General features: G+C 46.1%; 1 protein-coding gene across 1 annotated transcript in view; it reads left to right on the plus strand.

Annotated features, from left to right (window-relative positions):
- GALNT18 (polypeptide N-acetylgalactosaminyltransferase 18) overlaps nt 1-15750 on the plus strand; it is a 385185-nt gene that overhangs the window by 356973 nt on the left and 12462 nt on the right. The window lies entirely within an intron of this gene.

Consider the following 15750-nt stretch of genomic DNA (forward strand, 5'->3'; position numbering starts at 1 on the left):
TTATTTTGTCATATCTTGCCCTGTCTGATGTCTCCCTCCACCCACTCCTCTGTTGTCTGTCCCCCAGGGAGGAGGTCACATATAGTTCCCTGTAATCGGTTCCCTCTTTCCTACCCACTCTCCCTCTACCCTCCCAGTATCGCCACTCACACCACTGGTCCTGTATTTCCAGTTCCTAGCTGTACCAGTGTAAATCCTCTCAGGTCAGTTTTATACTCAAGTATATACAGTATTTTCTATGAACAAGTCATTTGTCTTGAAAAATTCTGTCATGTGATCTCCAGCTTCATTTCTATCACTATAACCATATTTTCCAACTATGGTTCCTTCCTCTTTGTTTCCAACTTTGGTATTCCTATTGCCAATCATTATCAATCCATCTCGTTGATTGCATGTTTGATCAATTTCTGATTGATGACATTGGTAGGATTCTTCAACTTATTAATCACTAACTTTTGCATAAATCTGAAAAATAGTTGTATTGATTGTATTTCCTTGCAGGTGGATATATCGATAATCCTATGACACACAGTGCTGTACTTCATGACAGATCTTGAAATGTCCTTTTTGACAATGACTTTAATGCCATTCCCCTTGATTTTGTCATTCCCAGCATAGTAAACCATAATATTTTTCTTATTCAAAATGGCCCACACCAATCCATTTTTGCTCACTAACACCTAGAATATTGATCTTTATGCATTCCATTTCATTTTGATGACTTCCAATTTTCCTAGATTCACACTTCCTAAATTACATGTTCCAATTATTAGTTCACTCATGCAGCTGTTTCTTCCCACTTTGTGTCCCTTCAGCAAATGAAGATCTTAACGGTTTTCCTCCATTCACATCACCAGGGTTGACTGTACTTTGGGAAAATAGGTCTTCCTCATTCACACTTTGAGCGCCTTTCAACCGGAGGGGGCCCATCCTCTGGCACTATCTCTGACAATGTTCTACTTCCATTCACTAGGCCTTCCATACCTGACAATGTTTCTGTTCTGTGCATAAGGTTTTCAGCAGCTACTTCCTCTGAAGTAGGCCACCAATTCATCCTTCATCGTTTGTTCTTAGTCTGGAAGGTCCACCAAAATCTGTTCATTTTGGGGGACCCTGCTGGCATTTGAAATGCCAGTGACATAGGTTTCCACATCACAGAAACACATAAGCCACCACAGTATGTCAAAGTGACATACAAGTGGTTGTTTAATATCATAGCAACATGCAAACCACCATGTATGACAAGCTGGCAGACAACTAGGTCAAAACGACCATCTCTGGAAAGAGAAGATGGAAAATTCCAATGTCATCAGTTAGAACAAAACCAGACACTGAACACCAAACAAACCACAGATTACTCATATGTTGAAGTTAAAGGAAACTAAAATAAGTTTACCAGAGCTAAAGTACTGCCTTGAATATATCCCACCTGAATTTATAGATTTTCTAAAGAACAGAGTTAACACATTGAACACTAATGACCAAAGATCAGACAAATTACATGATTACATCAAGGGCATCATATATGTAAAAAAAAAAAAGAAGTCATTTAAACCGACAGGAAATAAAGAAGACACCCAAAGTGGATGTCAGACAAGACTCTGAAATTTGCTCTTGGGCACAGAGTAGCTCAAGTGAACGGAAGAAATAATGAAGCACAGAGATGAGGAGAATGTCTCAAAGGGCAGCTTGAACAAAGTACAATAACATGTGCAAACACCGGGTGTTAGAAAACCAAACGAGAAGAGCATGCTCTGCATTTCTCAAGCTGAAAAAATGGAAAGAAAGAAACCCAAACCTAAATCTGAATGATGCAGGGAGTATCAGAAGATGGAAGGACTACACAGAGTCACTGTACCGAAAATAAGTGATGGACATGCAACCATGTCGGGAAGTACCATATGATCAAGAACTGGTGGTATTGAAGAAGAAATCTAAGCTGCACTGAAGGCATTGGCAGACCAAGAGTAGGCCAAGTGGTTTCCTTTCAAGCAGAACAAGAAGAATCTATGTGTTGTAAAATCAACACACTTGGTTGTTGTGCGTGCCAGGGTTAGATCCGTTCACCATACTTATTCAACCTGTATGCCGAACAAACAACCTTGCAGCTGGACCATATGAAGAAGAATGCTGTACCAGGATTTGAGGAAGACACGTCAACGTACAATATGCAAATGACACAAACATATTTCCTGAAGAAAAGAGCAGCTCGAGCACTTACTGATGAAGACCAAGATCGCACGGGTAGCCATTTTCTCAACCAAAAGAAAAGAAAAATCCTCACAACTGGGCCAATAAGCAACATCATGATAAATGAAGAAAAGATGGAAATTGTCAAGGTCTTTATTTCACATATAGCCACAAGTAATGTCATGAAAACAGCAGTCAAGAGCTAAAACAACATATTGCACTGGGAAAATCTGCCGCAAAATACCTCTTTCGTGTTTTAAAAGCAAAGATATCACTTTGAAGACTGTGATCATGCCTGACCCGAGTCATGGTATTTTCCAGCACCTCATAAGCATGGGAACGTTGGACAATTGAATAAGGACTATCAAAGAAAATCTGATGCATTTGAATTAAGGTGTTGGCAAAAACTATTGAATATACAATGATCGTCAAGAGAACAACAACAAAATCTTATCTTAAAAGAGAAATAACCATCATGCTGCTTGGAAGTAAGGAATGTCAGATTTTGTCTCATGCATTTGGGCCATATTATCAGGAGGTACCAGTCCCTAGAGGCGGATTTGGTAGAAGGTTAGCGGAAATAAGGACAAGCCTCAATGAGATGGATTGACCCAGTGTTTGCAACAGCCAGCTGCAAATGAGAATATCTGTGAGGACGAGGCAGGACCAGGCCTCTTCTCTTGTATGGTCACTAGGAATGGAACCAACTTGACCCAAACTACCACTTCCTGAGCGCTATTCGTTCGATTTCATTGCCCCAAACCCTGATGAAGGAGGCATCATCACTATCCTCTGTACAAATGAGTTACAGTAAGACGAGGAATGACGAAATAACCTAGTGAACACTTGAATTTGAATCCAGGCAGTCTGGAGCCAGTGTTCCTGGGTGATGCAAACAGCTAACTCCCCCAGCTGCTAATCAAAAGACTGGAAGTTCGACTCTATCTACGGATGCCCCAGAAGAAGAGCCTGGTGATCTGCTTGCAAACATACAGCTATTGAAAATCTGGGAACATGGTTGTACCCACAAATGGAGTCACCATGAATCAACAGCATCCACACAGCAACTGGTTAGTTTGGACCCAGAGTCCATCTTTCTTGAATTAACTCCCTGTCCACCCCCACCATTACATCAAGTCCCGTGAGTATATATTTCCCAAGGTCCTTGTACTTTTTCTTGAGTACAGAACACATTTTGCAATTCCCCTGCCATCTGCTTGTGTGGTTAAGAAGTGCAGCACGGTGATGGGTCCATCAGTTCAGGTTTGGTTATGCTCCAGTACAAATGACCTCAAAATCGCAGTGCATTAGAGTGACAAACATTTCTCAGGCATGCTATGTATGTCCAATTCTTTTCTGACCTTATCTCGTTCTTGCAGTACCTGCTCAAAATCAGCTGGCAGGATGGCAACAACGACATGCTTGTCATGGAAAGCACAAGCTTATCTGCCATGTTATCAGGTGACTGCAAGTCATAGCTTTGCCAAATGCTTCACCATTGCCCAAAGGGGTCCACCATCTTTCCAACCTCTCGTGAGGCTTTCCTCGCCTGCTTTCCTTTCTGGCGTCAACATCCTGTAGCGTAGGGTCTCTTCCCCTATGTTTCTAGCTGTCATCTTAAAGTAGTGAGCCCCAAATCTCTGGGGCTTATTTCTTGTTCATATGACTTGACCATCAAGGTTTAATGTCAGCTCTATCTACCTCACTTTTGTGTGAGGCCAAAGGAGCATCCTCATCTGGGACCCTGCTCGCCCAGTGGCAGAGAACATGGCAGCCTGTGTCACATGACCAGGCTGAGGTTGGACACTGCTACGAGGAGGCAACTACACACCCAGTGTGGCGGCATCCTCTCAGTCGCTCGTCTCAGTCTTTCACCGGTAATTCACTTCTGCCTAACACTGGGTTTCAAGATAATAAGCCTAGTGTGACGCACTTCCACCCAGCTATTTTGCAGCAGATTTACCTTATGCAATTCGCCTTTTGATCTCTTGACTGCTGCTTCCATGAGATTGTGGATCCAAGCAAGACAAAATCCTTGACAATTTTAGTCTTTTCTCCATTTATCATGAGGTTACTATTGGTCCAGTTGTAAGGATTTAGGTCTTCTTTACATTGATTTGTAATCTATACTCAAGGCTGCAATCCTTGATCTCCATCAGCAAGTGCTGCAAGTCCTCACTTCAGCAGGCAAGGTTGTGTCGTTGGCATATCGTAGGTTGTTAGTAGGCTTTCCTCCAGTCCTGATGCCGCATTCTTCTTCCTAGAATCCAGTTTCTCAGCACAAAGATTTCTCAGCTTATTCGATAGAGATTGAATAAGTATGGTGAGAGGATACAACCCTGACACATACCTTTCCTAATTGGAAACCATACAGTATCCCCATGTTTATTCACACAACTGCCACCTGATCCATGTGCAAGCTCCTTATGAGCACGATGAAGTGTTCTGGACAAGTTGCCATTTTCTTCAGCTTCAACTTGAACTCCCACATGAGCCATTGAGGCAGACTTGACCCCGGTCTGGTGTTAGCTGCTGATGTTGAGCTTCTCCGTCGTGTCCTCCCACAGATGCAGTCAATGTGGTTTCTGATTTTTCCATCTGGAGGAGGTCAGGTAGATAGTCGTCTTTTGTGTCGTTGAGGAAAGGTATTTGCTGTGAACAAGTCACTCATCCTGCAAAGTTCTATCATGCAATCTCCAGCTTCATTTCTATCACCAAGTCCATGTTTTCCAACTATTTTTCCTTGCTCTCTGTTTCCAACTTTTGTATCCCAATCGTTAATTATCAGTGCACCTTGTTTGCATGTTTGATCAATTTCAGACTGAAGTCATTGTGAGAATTCTTCAATTTCTTCATCACTAGCTTTTTGATTAGTGCATCAATTTGAATAACAGTTGGATGGATTGGATTTTCATCAAGGCAGATAGATAGAATCTTATCACAGACAGCACTGTACTTCACAATTGATTTTGTAATGTCCTTTTTTGACAATGAATACCAGCCATTCCTTTTGATGGTGTCTTTCCCAGCACAGTAAATCATATGATTTTCTGATGTAAATGACTAATACCAGTCCATTTCAGCTCAATAATGCTTAGAATATCAATCTTCCTGTATTCCATTTCATTTTTGACCACTTCCAGTTTTCCTAAATTCACACGTTGCACATTCCAAGTTCTCATCACTAGCAGATTTTTGCAGCTGTTTCTCATTTCCTGGAGTTGTGCCCCACCAGCAAATGAAGATCCTGAAGGCATCGTTCCCATGGGCCTTACTGGATTCATGGTCAGTGCCACTGGGAGAAATCAGTTCCTCTTCAATCACATTTCGAGCACCCTCGAGGCTAAGGGGGCTCTTTATTCTTCTGACACTCTCTCTGACAATGTTTGGCTTCCATTCGCCAGGCCTTCAGTATCTGACAAGGTTTAGAAGCAGTGCATAGATTCTCATCAGCTCCTTCCTCTAGCGTGCGTAGCTGAGTCCTCCTTTGCCTTAATCAGGAAGCACCACTGAAACCAGTTCCCTTTGGGTGACCCTGCTGGCATTTGAAATACCAGTGACAAAGCTTCCAGCATCAAGGCAACACGCAAGCCACTATAACAGGGCAAACTGACAGACAGTGGTGGACTTACCACATTGATAGGGATAAGAACATGACTGACACATATGCATCTCTCCAGGAAGCTGGGGCTCATGTATTCTTTCCTACCAGGGGCCATTCGTAGAGGGGATTCTGAACCCAGGTACCGTTTTTAACAAACCTGTGCTCTTCCACAGTTATGGAAGGAGCCTTGGTGGTGATCCTGTGGGTTAAGCATTGGGCTATTAACCTCAAGTTCAGCCGTTCAAACCCACCAGCTTCTCTGTGGGAAAAGGAAGAGGCAGTCGGCTCCCCTAAAGATTCACTGCCTTGGAAATACAAAGGAGCAGCTCTGCACGATCCTATAGGGTTGTTCTGAGTCAGAACCCACTGATGGCAGTGGCCTTTTGTGTCTTTATAGCGAGGGCGGGCAGTGGTTAGAAACGCTCTTCATTCCCTTGATATGCACCTCGGGCTGTGGCTGGAGGATATGAGAACATTTGGGAAATGACTGCCTTTCGCCTGATTTATCATCAATGCACCATGGCCCTGATCACGGAACTAACCTCTGTGTCGAGAGGTTAATAACCAATAACAAAAGCCTTATATCATCTCCCCTGCCCCACCCCTGTCTGCAGAGAGACCCGCAGCTCTTTCTTGGGTAAAGGGGACAGAGAACCCATTTCTCATATACATTACGGGTGCCATGATCACATTCGATAAACTGGAATTTAATAAAGATCAGCCTGGCTCCCTTCTTCCCACTGTGTGTCCAGCCCCCTGGCTGCTGCTTCCATGTCCACATACCCACAGGTGTCCTCTGCAGTCAGACCCAGGTAAAAAAGGCAGTGCAGCCGAATCAGCCGCCCCTCCCTGCCTGCTCTTTTCTTGCCCTCCTATGGCCGCCCAAAAGAGCCCTGGTGGTGTAGAGGGCTAAACCTTGGACTTCTAACCATAAGGTCAGCTGTTCAACCCCACCAAAAGATGAACCCGCTGTCCTGCCACCATACTGATTTACAGCCTCGGAGCTGATCCCTACTCACAGTGATCCTTTGTGTTTCAGAGCAGAATGACACTCTATAGGGTTTTCAAAGCTATCAGCTTTCACAAGTAGATCTTCAGGTGCCTGTTGATGAGATCACACCCCTAACCTTTTGATTCGTAATCAAGTGCTTGCCATGTGTGCCTTTGAGGCTGTCTTGGAGTTCTCAAGCTACTTAGTCCACCTCAACTGCTCTCAGACCTTCCTCTCTTCCAAGGTCTAGTTCATACCCCTTTTCCAGGGAGCCTGACCCATGGCAGTGGTCCAGCCCTCCCCTTGATTCTCTTCTCAATGAGCTGTGCCACTCTCTCATGTTGACGCTCTATAATCTCCTCTATGATGGGTGACTTTTGACTACCTACACTCTATCACACTGCTCCCAAGTCATGTTCCCCAACCCCTTTTAAGAACTGGGCTTTTAACTCCGCACTGGGCTGCAGCAGTCAGTCATCCGAAGTACCCATCCCTTCCAAATACCCAGAGAAATTAGCACACCGTCACTTTCCCCAGGCACCCTGGCCCTCCTGAAAATTGTTGCTTACTCTTATAAAGAGTGTCAGGTTGTAGGGGTCCTCTTTCTGCCCTCCTCACCACTTTCCAACAGAGTCATGGTGGCAGAGCGGGTTAGGCATTGGGCTGCTAATCAAAAGGTCGGTGGTTCAAAACCACAAGCTTCGCAAAGGGAGAAAGATGAGGCTCTTTACTCTCATAAAGATCAAGCTTATTGGCCATGTAGGTGGAATGCCTGAGATGCTGGTCCCTAAGTTGCCCTTCAGGCCTGGAACTGAACTCACCCTGATGGGCCAACGGTCAGCCACACCATAGCTGGGTCTGCAGGAGAAACCGTAACACCAGGGAGGTATTCACTCCAGAGAACAATCCACCAAACAAGATCAAAAGGGCAGCATTTCCCAAGGATAAAGCTCCAAAGGCAGAAAAGCAGGAGACAGGGAAGAAAACAGAATGGAAATAAGAACACAGGGAGAAAGTGGGGAAATTTCTCTTACCTTGTGGTGTTTGCCATCCATGTCAAAACACAAAACAAGAAAATGTGCATGAATTGTTGAATGGAAAACCAATCTGCTGGGTAACTTGCACCTATACTTCAAGAAAAATTTTTTTTTTAATAGCATAAAACGGACTATCAGTCATTAAAAATCCTGTAGCACACAGTTCTACCCTGTAAGGTGGGCATGAGTCAGAACTGACTTCATGGCAACTGGTTTTATTGCTCAGAAATAAAGATAAAAGTTGTGCCTTGAAAATGTTATTATTATTATTATTAAGTAATCTAACCTGCCCCATTATTCCATGTTCCTGATTTGTTTAGGAGCACCCCCTCCCTGTACCTCTGCCATCTCATCCCACCCCAGCCCATCCCATGGTTCTTGCTACCCAGCCTCTGCTCAGTTGATGATGGTTCCAGATTTCCATAGGGAGGGAGGGGTGAATCAGTCATCGGAGTGCCAGATGGAAGAGGGGGGCTGACTGATTCAAAGGAAAATTGGCCGTATCAGAGGGTGTGAAGGAGAAGGGGGAGGGTCTAGTGGAGGGCTGGGGTAGCAGGTGAAAGCCACGACTGCAAATGTTTACACATGTGGGTATAAGGTAAGGAAAGTTAACTAAACCTTAACTTTCCTTTGAACAGAGGCTTCATGTTTCAGAAAAATCAATGGTTTTCAAACTTCTTAATTTTTGCTGTGTAACTTTTTATTCAAACACAATGTTAGATTAAACATCAGCTATAAGAAAGACAAAACAACAACAACAAAATGCTGCCTTGGTTGAGCTAGGAGAAGGGCCATAGGGCCTCACACACAGGCTCCAGGCCTGCCAGATGCTGACTCCCTTTTGTGGCCTCAGGACCCCTCCTGGGAGCCCCACTCACCAAGTCCCCTCCTCTGGTTTGAATGGCTGTGTGGGATGCCCTTAGGCAACCAGACTCTAGCATCGGAGGGTTGGAGCCTGGGTCAGAAGGGGTCTTGCAGCTTCTGCCCAGGGAGAGGGGAAACCCTACAAAGGGTATCCTGTCCAGTCTCCTGGGGAAACCATCTGGGCTGCTGTGTTCAGGGAGCAGGCCGCAGACCCTGGACTGCCCCAAAGTCAGCCTTCCTTGGAAGGCTCCCCTCAGCAGGGAGGGGAGAGAGCAGCCTCTAACCTTGCAAGTTCTTAGTGAATCCCTTTAGCCTCCATCCATTGCCTTCATCCTTAAAAAAAAAAAAAGGACGTTGACTACTATTGAGCACACAGCCTGAACAGTTATTATTATTAAGTAATAGAACATCCCTAATCTAAGAGAGGTGGTTTCTGACTCCAGCCTCCCCCTGAGTGACAAAGGGCTCTTGCTGAGTGTCACTGGGGAAGACTGGGGTTTTCTAGCCCACACCAATAGGGCAGAGACCAAGTTTTAGGATGGGTTTTGCCCCACCCGTAGGAGGTCAAATAGAAACCCTCCCCTTCATAGCTGAGAAGGATCATGCCTGTCATCTCAGTAGCAACGAATCACCGCCTTTTACTCACAGAGGGCTGGGGACGTAGGAGGGCTTCTCCAGGCGGCCCCTCCAGCCTCAAACACACGAAGGCCCTGCACACATGCATGGCTTGAAGGGCCCACTTGCCTTAAACCCCCAGTCTTTCTCATGAGCACCCAAAGGAGGCTCGGGAAAAGGAGCTAGCAAGTGGCTGCAGTGTCTCTCCGTGTGGGGCTCCAGGAGATTCCAAGGCCGCACGTGTTCACACGCAGCCTTTCGGAATTCAGGAACACGTCATGAAAACTCCCGCTCCCCTCTTGCCAGTGTGTTGGGAGGACCCCTTCGTCCTCTCCTGCTTTGCCAAAGGAGGGTGTGTCCTGTGTCTCAGGCTCAGTGACCTTTGAACTCACTGCCTCCCCCTCCCCCCCCCCCAGCTTACCTTGGGAATGCAGCCTTCTGGCCTTGCTCTTGTCACAAGCCATCAAGTCGGCTCTGGTCCATCTCAATCCTACTCACAGCAGGAAGCCTGATCAGTGCTGTGCGGCGGCCATGGCTGCAGCCACTGTGCCCTTCCATCTCCTCGAGGGGAGGGGAGTTAGTTAATTGTGCCAGCCTGGCCGATAATCACATGTGGGGCTAATTGAAAGGCAGAGGGATAAATGGGTGGTGAAGCCTCGCCTTTCTAGTTCTCGGGTCTCTTGCTTTGTGATGGTCGCACCAGGATGCAGCTGCCTTAGCAGCTTCCTGCTTCAGCTGGCAAGATTGACATCTTACAAGACATCCCCAAGGAGAAGCCGCATGGACCTATCCCGATGCAGCCCTGGGTGCTGGAGCAGCCGTGTGGAGACCCCTGCCAGTGCTGAGATGCTTGTTTGTTTACTGACTCAGCTTTCCTCCTGCAGTCGGCATCATTGCCTCTGTTTTGTGAGGTGGAGAACTTTGTGGACTGGTGTTGGGTTAATGGGTTAATGTTGGACTTGTGGGCTTGGGCAGCATTGGGTTGGGATGTTTTCGTGATGCACATTTTCTATACATAAAGCTCTCTCTTATAAGTGAGTTGCTGTGGATTTGTTTCTCCAAAGTACCCAGACTAATACAGGAGGGAAGGGTCTCCCTCCTTTCTTACGACCTCTGCTTTACCAAGCAGATGTCTTCCAAGACAGATTTGTTCCATTCTTCTGACAGGCTATGGTCTTTTTCAGTCTTACTTATTCCTTGTCCAGTTTCACAGGCACGCCTCCATCTTCAGAGAGCCAGTGTGCTTCTGAACCCTGCAGCGAGGCCCTTTGCAGCAGGTGTTCCCAATGCAAGATGTCTCTTGATTTCTTGACTGCTGTTTCCCTGGGTGTGGGTTGTGGATCCAAGTCAAACGGGAGGCTTGGCAAAGACGATCTTTTCTCCGTTCCCCAGGATGCTGCTTCTGCTGCGGCTGTGAGGACGTCGGTTTTCTTTGTGTTGGGGTGTCAGCCACTGTGAAAACAGTGGTCTGTGGTCTTCATCTGTAGGCACTTCAAGCTCTCTTCACTTTCAGCAGGCTGCGGAATGTCATCGGCACATCACAAGTGGTGACGACATCTTCCTCCAATCCTGGCGCTGCATTCTCCCTCAACAATTCCAGCTTCTCTGATGATTTGCCCTGCACGCAGATTGCAACACTCTGACAACCCCCACCCCAGTTTTATAGATTATTGAATTAGTTAAAGTTTATTGTGCCAACCTGGCTGATAAACACACGTGGGGTTAATTGAAGGGTGGAGAGATAAATGGGTCGGTGAGCCTCACCTTTCTAGTTCTCAGGTCAGACCAGGGTGCAGCTGCCTTAGCCAGTTCCCTGCTTCAGCTTGCAAGGCTCACTTTCTGGCAAGACATCCCCAAAGAGAAGCCGCGTGGACCTACCCCGATGCTGCCCTGGGTGCTGGAGCAGCCGTGTCTAGACCCCTGCCAGTGCTGAGATGCTTACACTTTGTCTTTCCTCCTGAAGTTGGTGCCATAGTGTGTGTTTTGTGAGATGGAGAAGGACTTTGTGGATTGGTGTCGGAGATGTGGCCTAATGTTGGACTTGTGGGCTTGGGCAGCACTGGGTTGGGATATTTTCTTGATGCGCACTTAACCTTTATATAAAGCTTTATGTAAAGCTCTCTCTCATACATGAGTTTCTGTGGATTTGTTTCCCTAAAGTTCCCAGACTAATACGATTATTTAGCATCTTCTGTTGTGGCTAGAGAGGTCAGAAACAGAAGTAAAATGACCCTGTTGTGGAATGAGTATGATTTTATGAACAGCCTTTGTTTTTAAAGAGTAGTTTTAGGTTTACAAAGAACTTGTGCAGAAAGTATAGAGTTCCTAGACTGGGGGACTTCCGACCGTGTATGGAACAATTCCATTCTCTTTTCAGTCTCCCGTGAACTTTATAAGTCCCCTCCTATAGTCCCTGTGCCCCTGGCCAATTCCTCCTGTTATGGTGAGAACATTATTATTAACTGAGGGTGTTAGTTATGTGAGGGTTCATGCTCAGTGCTGTACAGTCTTATGAGTGGTGTTTTCACAGGATTCTTTTCCTCACTACACCTGATGTTGTAGTGGTTACATATTGGGCTGCCAGCCATGTGGTCAGCGGTTCAAAACCAGTAGCAGCTCCATGGGTTAAAGACTGAGCTTTCTACTCCTGTAAACAGTGACAAACTCAGAACCCCGGGTTGGGGCTGGGGGGGGGGGAGGGGGTCCGCTACGAGTCAGCATTGACTCAATGGCAGTGAGTTTGAGGGTTTTTTTTTTATTTAAGATAAGAGCTCTTTGAGGACAAGGGCCATAACTCGTTTATGTCTGTACATCCAGTGCTTCACGCCATGCCTGGCAGACTCTAAACACGAAGGGCATCTTTCACAGAGTGAATGATGTGAGGGGGGAGGTGTGTGTGTGTGTGTGTGTGTGTGTGTGTGTGTGTGTGTGTGTGTGTTTGTAATGACTCAGACTGTGCCCAGTGAGGCATCATGGCTCAGACAGCCTTGCTGAGCTTGTAGGCCTGCAGGCAGTACACTGGGGACATCCTGTACAAAACTGTTTCCCACGTTTGTGTTCAGGCCATTTATGAATTCAGTCCACTACCAGCTGGGCTTCTGAGATGTCCAAGTCACACTTGAGAGGATCCTCTTTGCTGGATCTTTCTCTGTGATCCGCCAGCTTCCTGGTTCCGCTGCTCAAAGAAGCCCTTTGTTGTTTGCTTTTTAAATAACAAACAACTGTCTGTCCCTATGATGGCTTTCCCAGATGCAGGAGTAATAAACCGCTCTGGTGACAGCTGTACCAGAGAGTAAGTGCTCACATGGCTCTCAGAGCATCTCCCCCAAGCACTTCAGAGCAGCTAAGTGGATAAAGCTGATTTCAGCTATTACCTAGGTGGCCACTTGTGTATATGAAGCCTGCCCTGGAAATGGAAGTAAGATCCGGATGATAGGGAAGAAGAGAGGGATGGGAATGACTGGGCACCCTGGCTTTGCTTGTCTTGCAACCCCACCACCCCGAGTCTCGGGACATCTGGGCACTGACCCACAGGTAAGCAAGAACTCTTCTCAGCCCTGAGTGTGGTACATTCAAATCAAGGGTGTCAACAGGTGTGCACTTTTTGAAGCCAAGCCTGAGAGGCAGGTCGGGGCTCTGTGTCTCTGCATATTCAGGGAAGGCTTCTTGGAGGTGGTGAGTTTTCATGTCTATTTTGACAATAGTAAGAAACAAAGTAGAAACTTAGGGGGGAAAAAACGAACGGTTTTTGTATTTGTGTGATTGGGACCATGACTTCCTGACATCTTGGCCACCCCAGCTTGGTGACCGGTGCCTCCCGGCTAGGGAACTTGACTTTCCCACTCGGTGTCCTCAGAACCCAACTCAGAGATGAAGTGTGGGTGGGAAGAATGGATGAGATGCTTAACCACGTGGCTGTTTATCTTCCTCAATCCTACCAGTCTTCAAACTCTCTGTTAACTCCAAAAGAAACGGGAAAGCACAGCTGGTCACCAGCTTTCCTTGGTGGTGAGCTGGAAATCCAAGCGAGACGAGGAGTGGCCTTGAGATTCCTTGCAGAAGCTCCATTCGTAGGCAGTGTCAGTTCAAGTCGGCTCTCCTCGCCTTTGGGCTTCAGTTAGACTTCAACCCTGACACTACACTGTCTGCATTTGACCTCTGGTCATCAGGGAAGAACTATGACCCTTCACCTCTCTGGTGGGAAGAATCCATCAGCTGTGCAACTTTAATATCTACCTTCATAGATTCCCCAAATATGAGAACAGGTGAGATGACCTTTGAGAGCAGGTCTCCTGTACTGAGTGTCTTCTTCGTCCCTCCAGCCCCTCTTTCCATCCTTTCCCTTCCACCTGGGAGACTGACTATGAAATGTCTCAATAGGCTGCTGTGTCCTCCGGCTCCTGCCAGTGAACTGACCCAGCAGAAGATTGGATGGGAAGAGGTTGGGGGAACTGAGGGGCTTGTTCACCACCTCTACCACCTTCAACACTCTGTCCCCCATGAGGGGTTGTCTAGGACTGGCCTTGCCCCTCAACGGAAGGTCACCATTCTTCGGGAGCTCGCTACATCACTTTGCTCTTCAGCTTTTGGTAGCCTCTTCTTCCCCTCATCTCTTTGAACCTGAGAGTGATACCAGCTCCCTGTTACCACCCCAGGGACTGCCTCTCCCTTCTCCCTACTCACTCCTTTGAAAATAGTGCCTTCATTTATCCTCCTCCCTGACTTGAGTGGACCATCTGCTTCCTCTTGGGACCTTGACCAACATACTGGCCTAAGACCTTGTTCTTTTTCTGTCAGGAAAGTGTGTATTTGACACCAGGGTTCATTGACAGAGAAATTGCAACAATAGTACAGAGAGCTCACATATATTCCACATCTTTGATCTCTAACATTCTTGCCTTAGGATGAGACATTCTCTACTTTTTATATCTCATGAACCAATATCGATGCATAGTGGCTAAGTCAGTGCATACTTATTTAGATTGGCTCAGGATTCCCCTAATGTCCTTTTTATCTTCCAAGCTGCCATTCAAGATGACGCATTACCTGTAGTTGTCATGGTCACGTGGCTTTCTCCTGGAATCTAAATTTCCTTATTTTATATGTGCTCAGTAGCATTGAGGAATATTGGTTAGATTTTGTTTCATTCTTTTTCTTTGTTTTGCTTTTTTTGTTGTTGCTAAATTGCTATCTGTCTATATATAACAAATATATTTGTAATTTATATATTTGTTATATATATATATGTAAAACATTGTTGTGTGCCTAGGGGATGGCCCTCCGCCCTCAGTCTCCCAGATGCCTCCAGAGACTTCTGAGGGTCAGGAAGCATATGCCCATGAAGGACCACCCCTTACTTCCCCCTCCCTAGCTTTGACAGCCCTTGTTCCCACCACAGGCCCATAGATGCCCTGCACCCCTGCGTCAACAATTCATATTAACCATTCTCTTTTCTTAAAGCAGGAAATTCTTAATTTTACCATTTGTCATTCATTAAAATATTTAAATCAATTAAAACATTTTCCAGTGGGAGATTTTAAATAGATCAGGCTAACAAGAGAGAGCGTCTAGAATTCTAGCCTATAGGAAGATGTGGCATCTTGGTCCACCCAAGTGGCCTCATTTTAGGGGGATGTGTTCATTCCTTTAGTAAAATGAGGAAAAGAGCTCAGAGAGCTTATTTAGCATTCTTGTTAGGAATCTTTGCTTGGGGTGGAGGGAAGATACTGAAACTTTGAAGGCCAAAGATCACGTAGCTTCCCTCCAAACCAGGGCCATCAAGCAATGGCCCATGGGACCACCGCCTGTTTCGATAAATAAAGCATTATTTGAACATGGTCTTGGGCTTACACATTGTCCAAGTCTTTGTTTGGGCTACAGTGGCAGAGGGGAGTTGACTGAGCCTGTATAGCCCATAAAGCCAATATTGGCCATCTGGCCCTATTAAGAAAACGTTTGCCAACTCCTACTCGACACACTCTGGGTACGAATAGGAATCAAGTATTAGGATCTTCTGTCCCCAAGACTCTGAGCTCCTGAGGGGTGAACTTGGACTTTAGCTCTGTGTCTATCACACCAGCACATTGCCTTGGGACAAAATACTTATGAAGGAAATCAATGAGCGTAGGGAAGATGAAGCCAAGCAATCCAAATTAAGAAAGCAATGTACTAAGCCATGACCATGTTGGGTTTTGTTTTCAATGAAAGAAAAGAATGGAATGAGCCGGAGGAGAAGAGGCCAGAGTGCATTGAGTAAGAGGCATGTGGCAAGGGTGTCTAATTTCCGGATCATGGTGTTTCAGTTGTGTGTGTGAACCAGCTCACCTACTGCATCAATGTCAGAGGGGCCTTGCTGTTGGTCGCAGTAGAAAACCTGTTTATAGAATCCTGCGTCGACCTTGCTAGGATCCTTTTGCCAGCTGGCTGGTAAAAATCCCTACTCACCATCT

The sequence above is a fragment of the Echinops telfairi genome, unplaced genomic scaffold (assembly GCF_000313985.2).
Source record: "Echinops telfairi isolate 266 unplaced genomic scaffold, ASM31398v2 ScPeMD7_60;HRSCAF=208, whole genome shotgun sequence".
Lineage (NCBI taxonomy): Eukaryota > Metazoa > Chordata > Mammalia > Afrosoricida > Tenrecidae > Echinops > Echinops telfairi.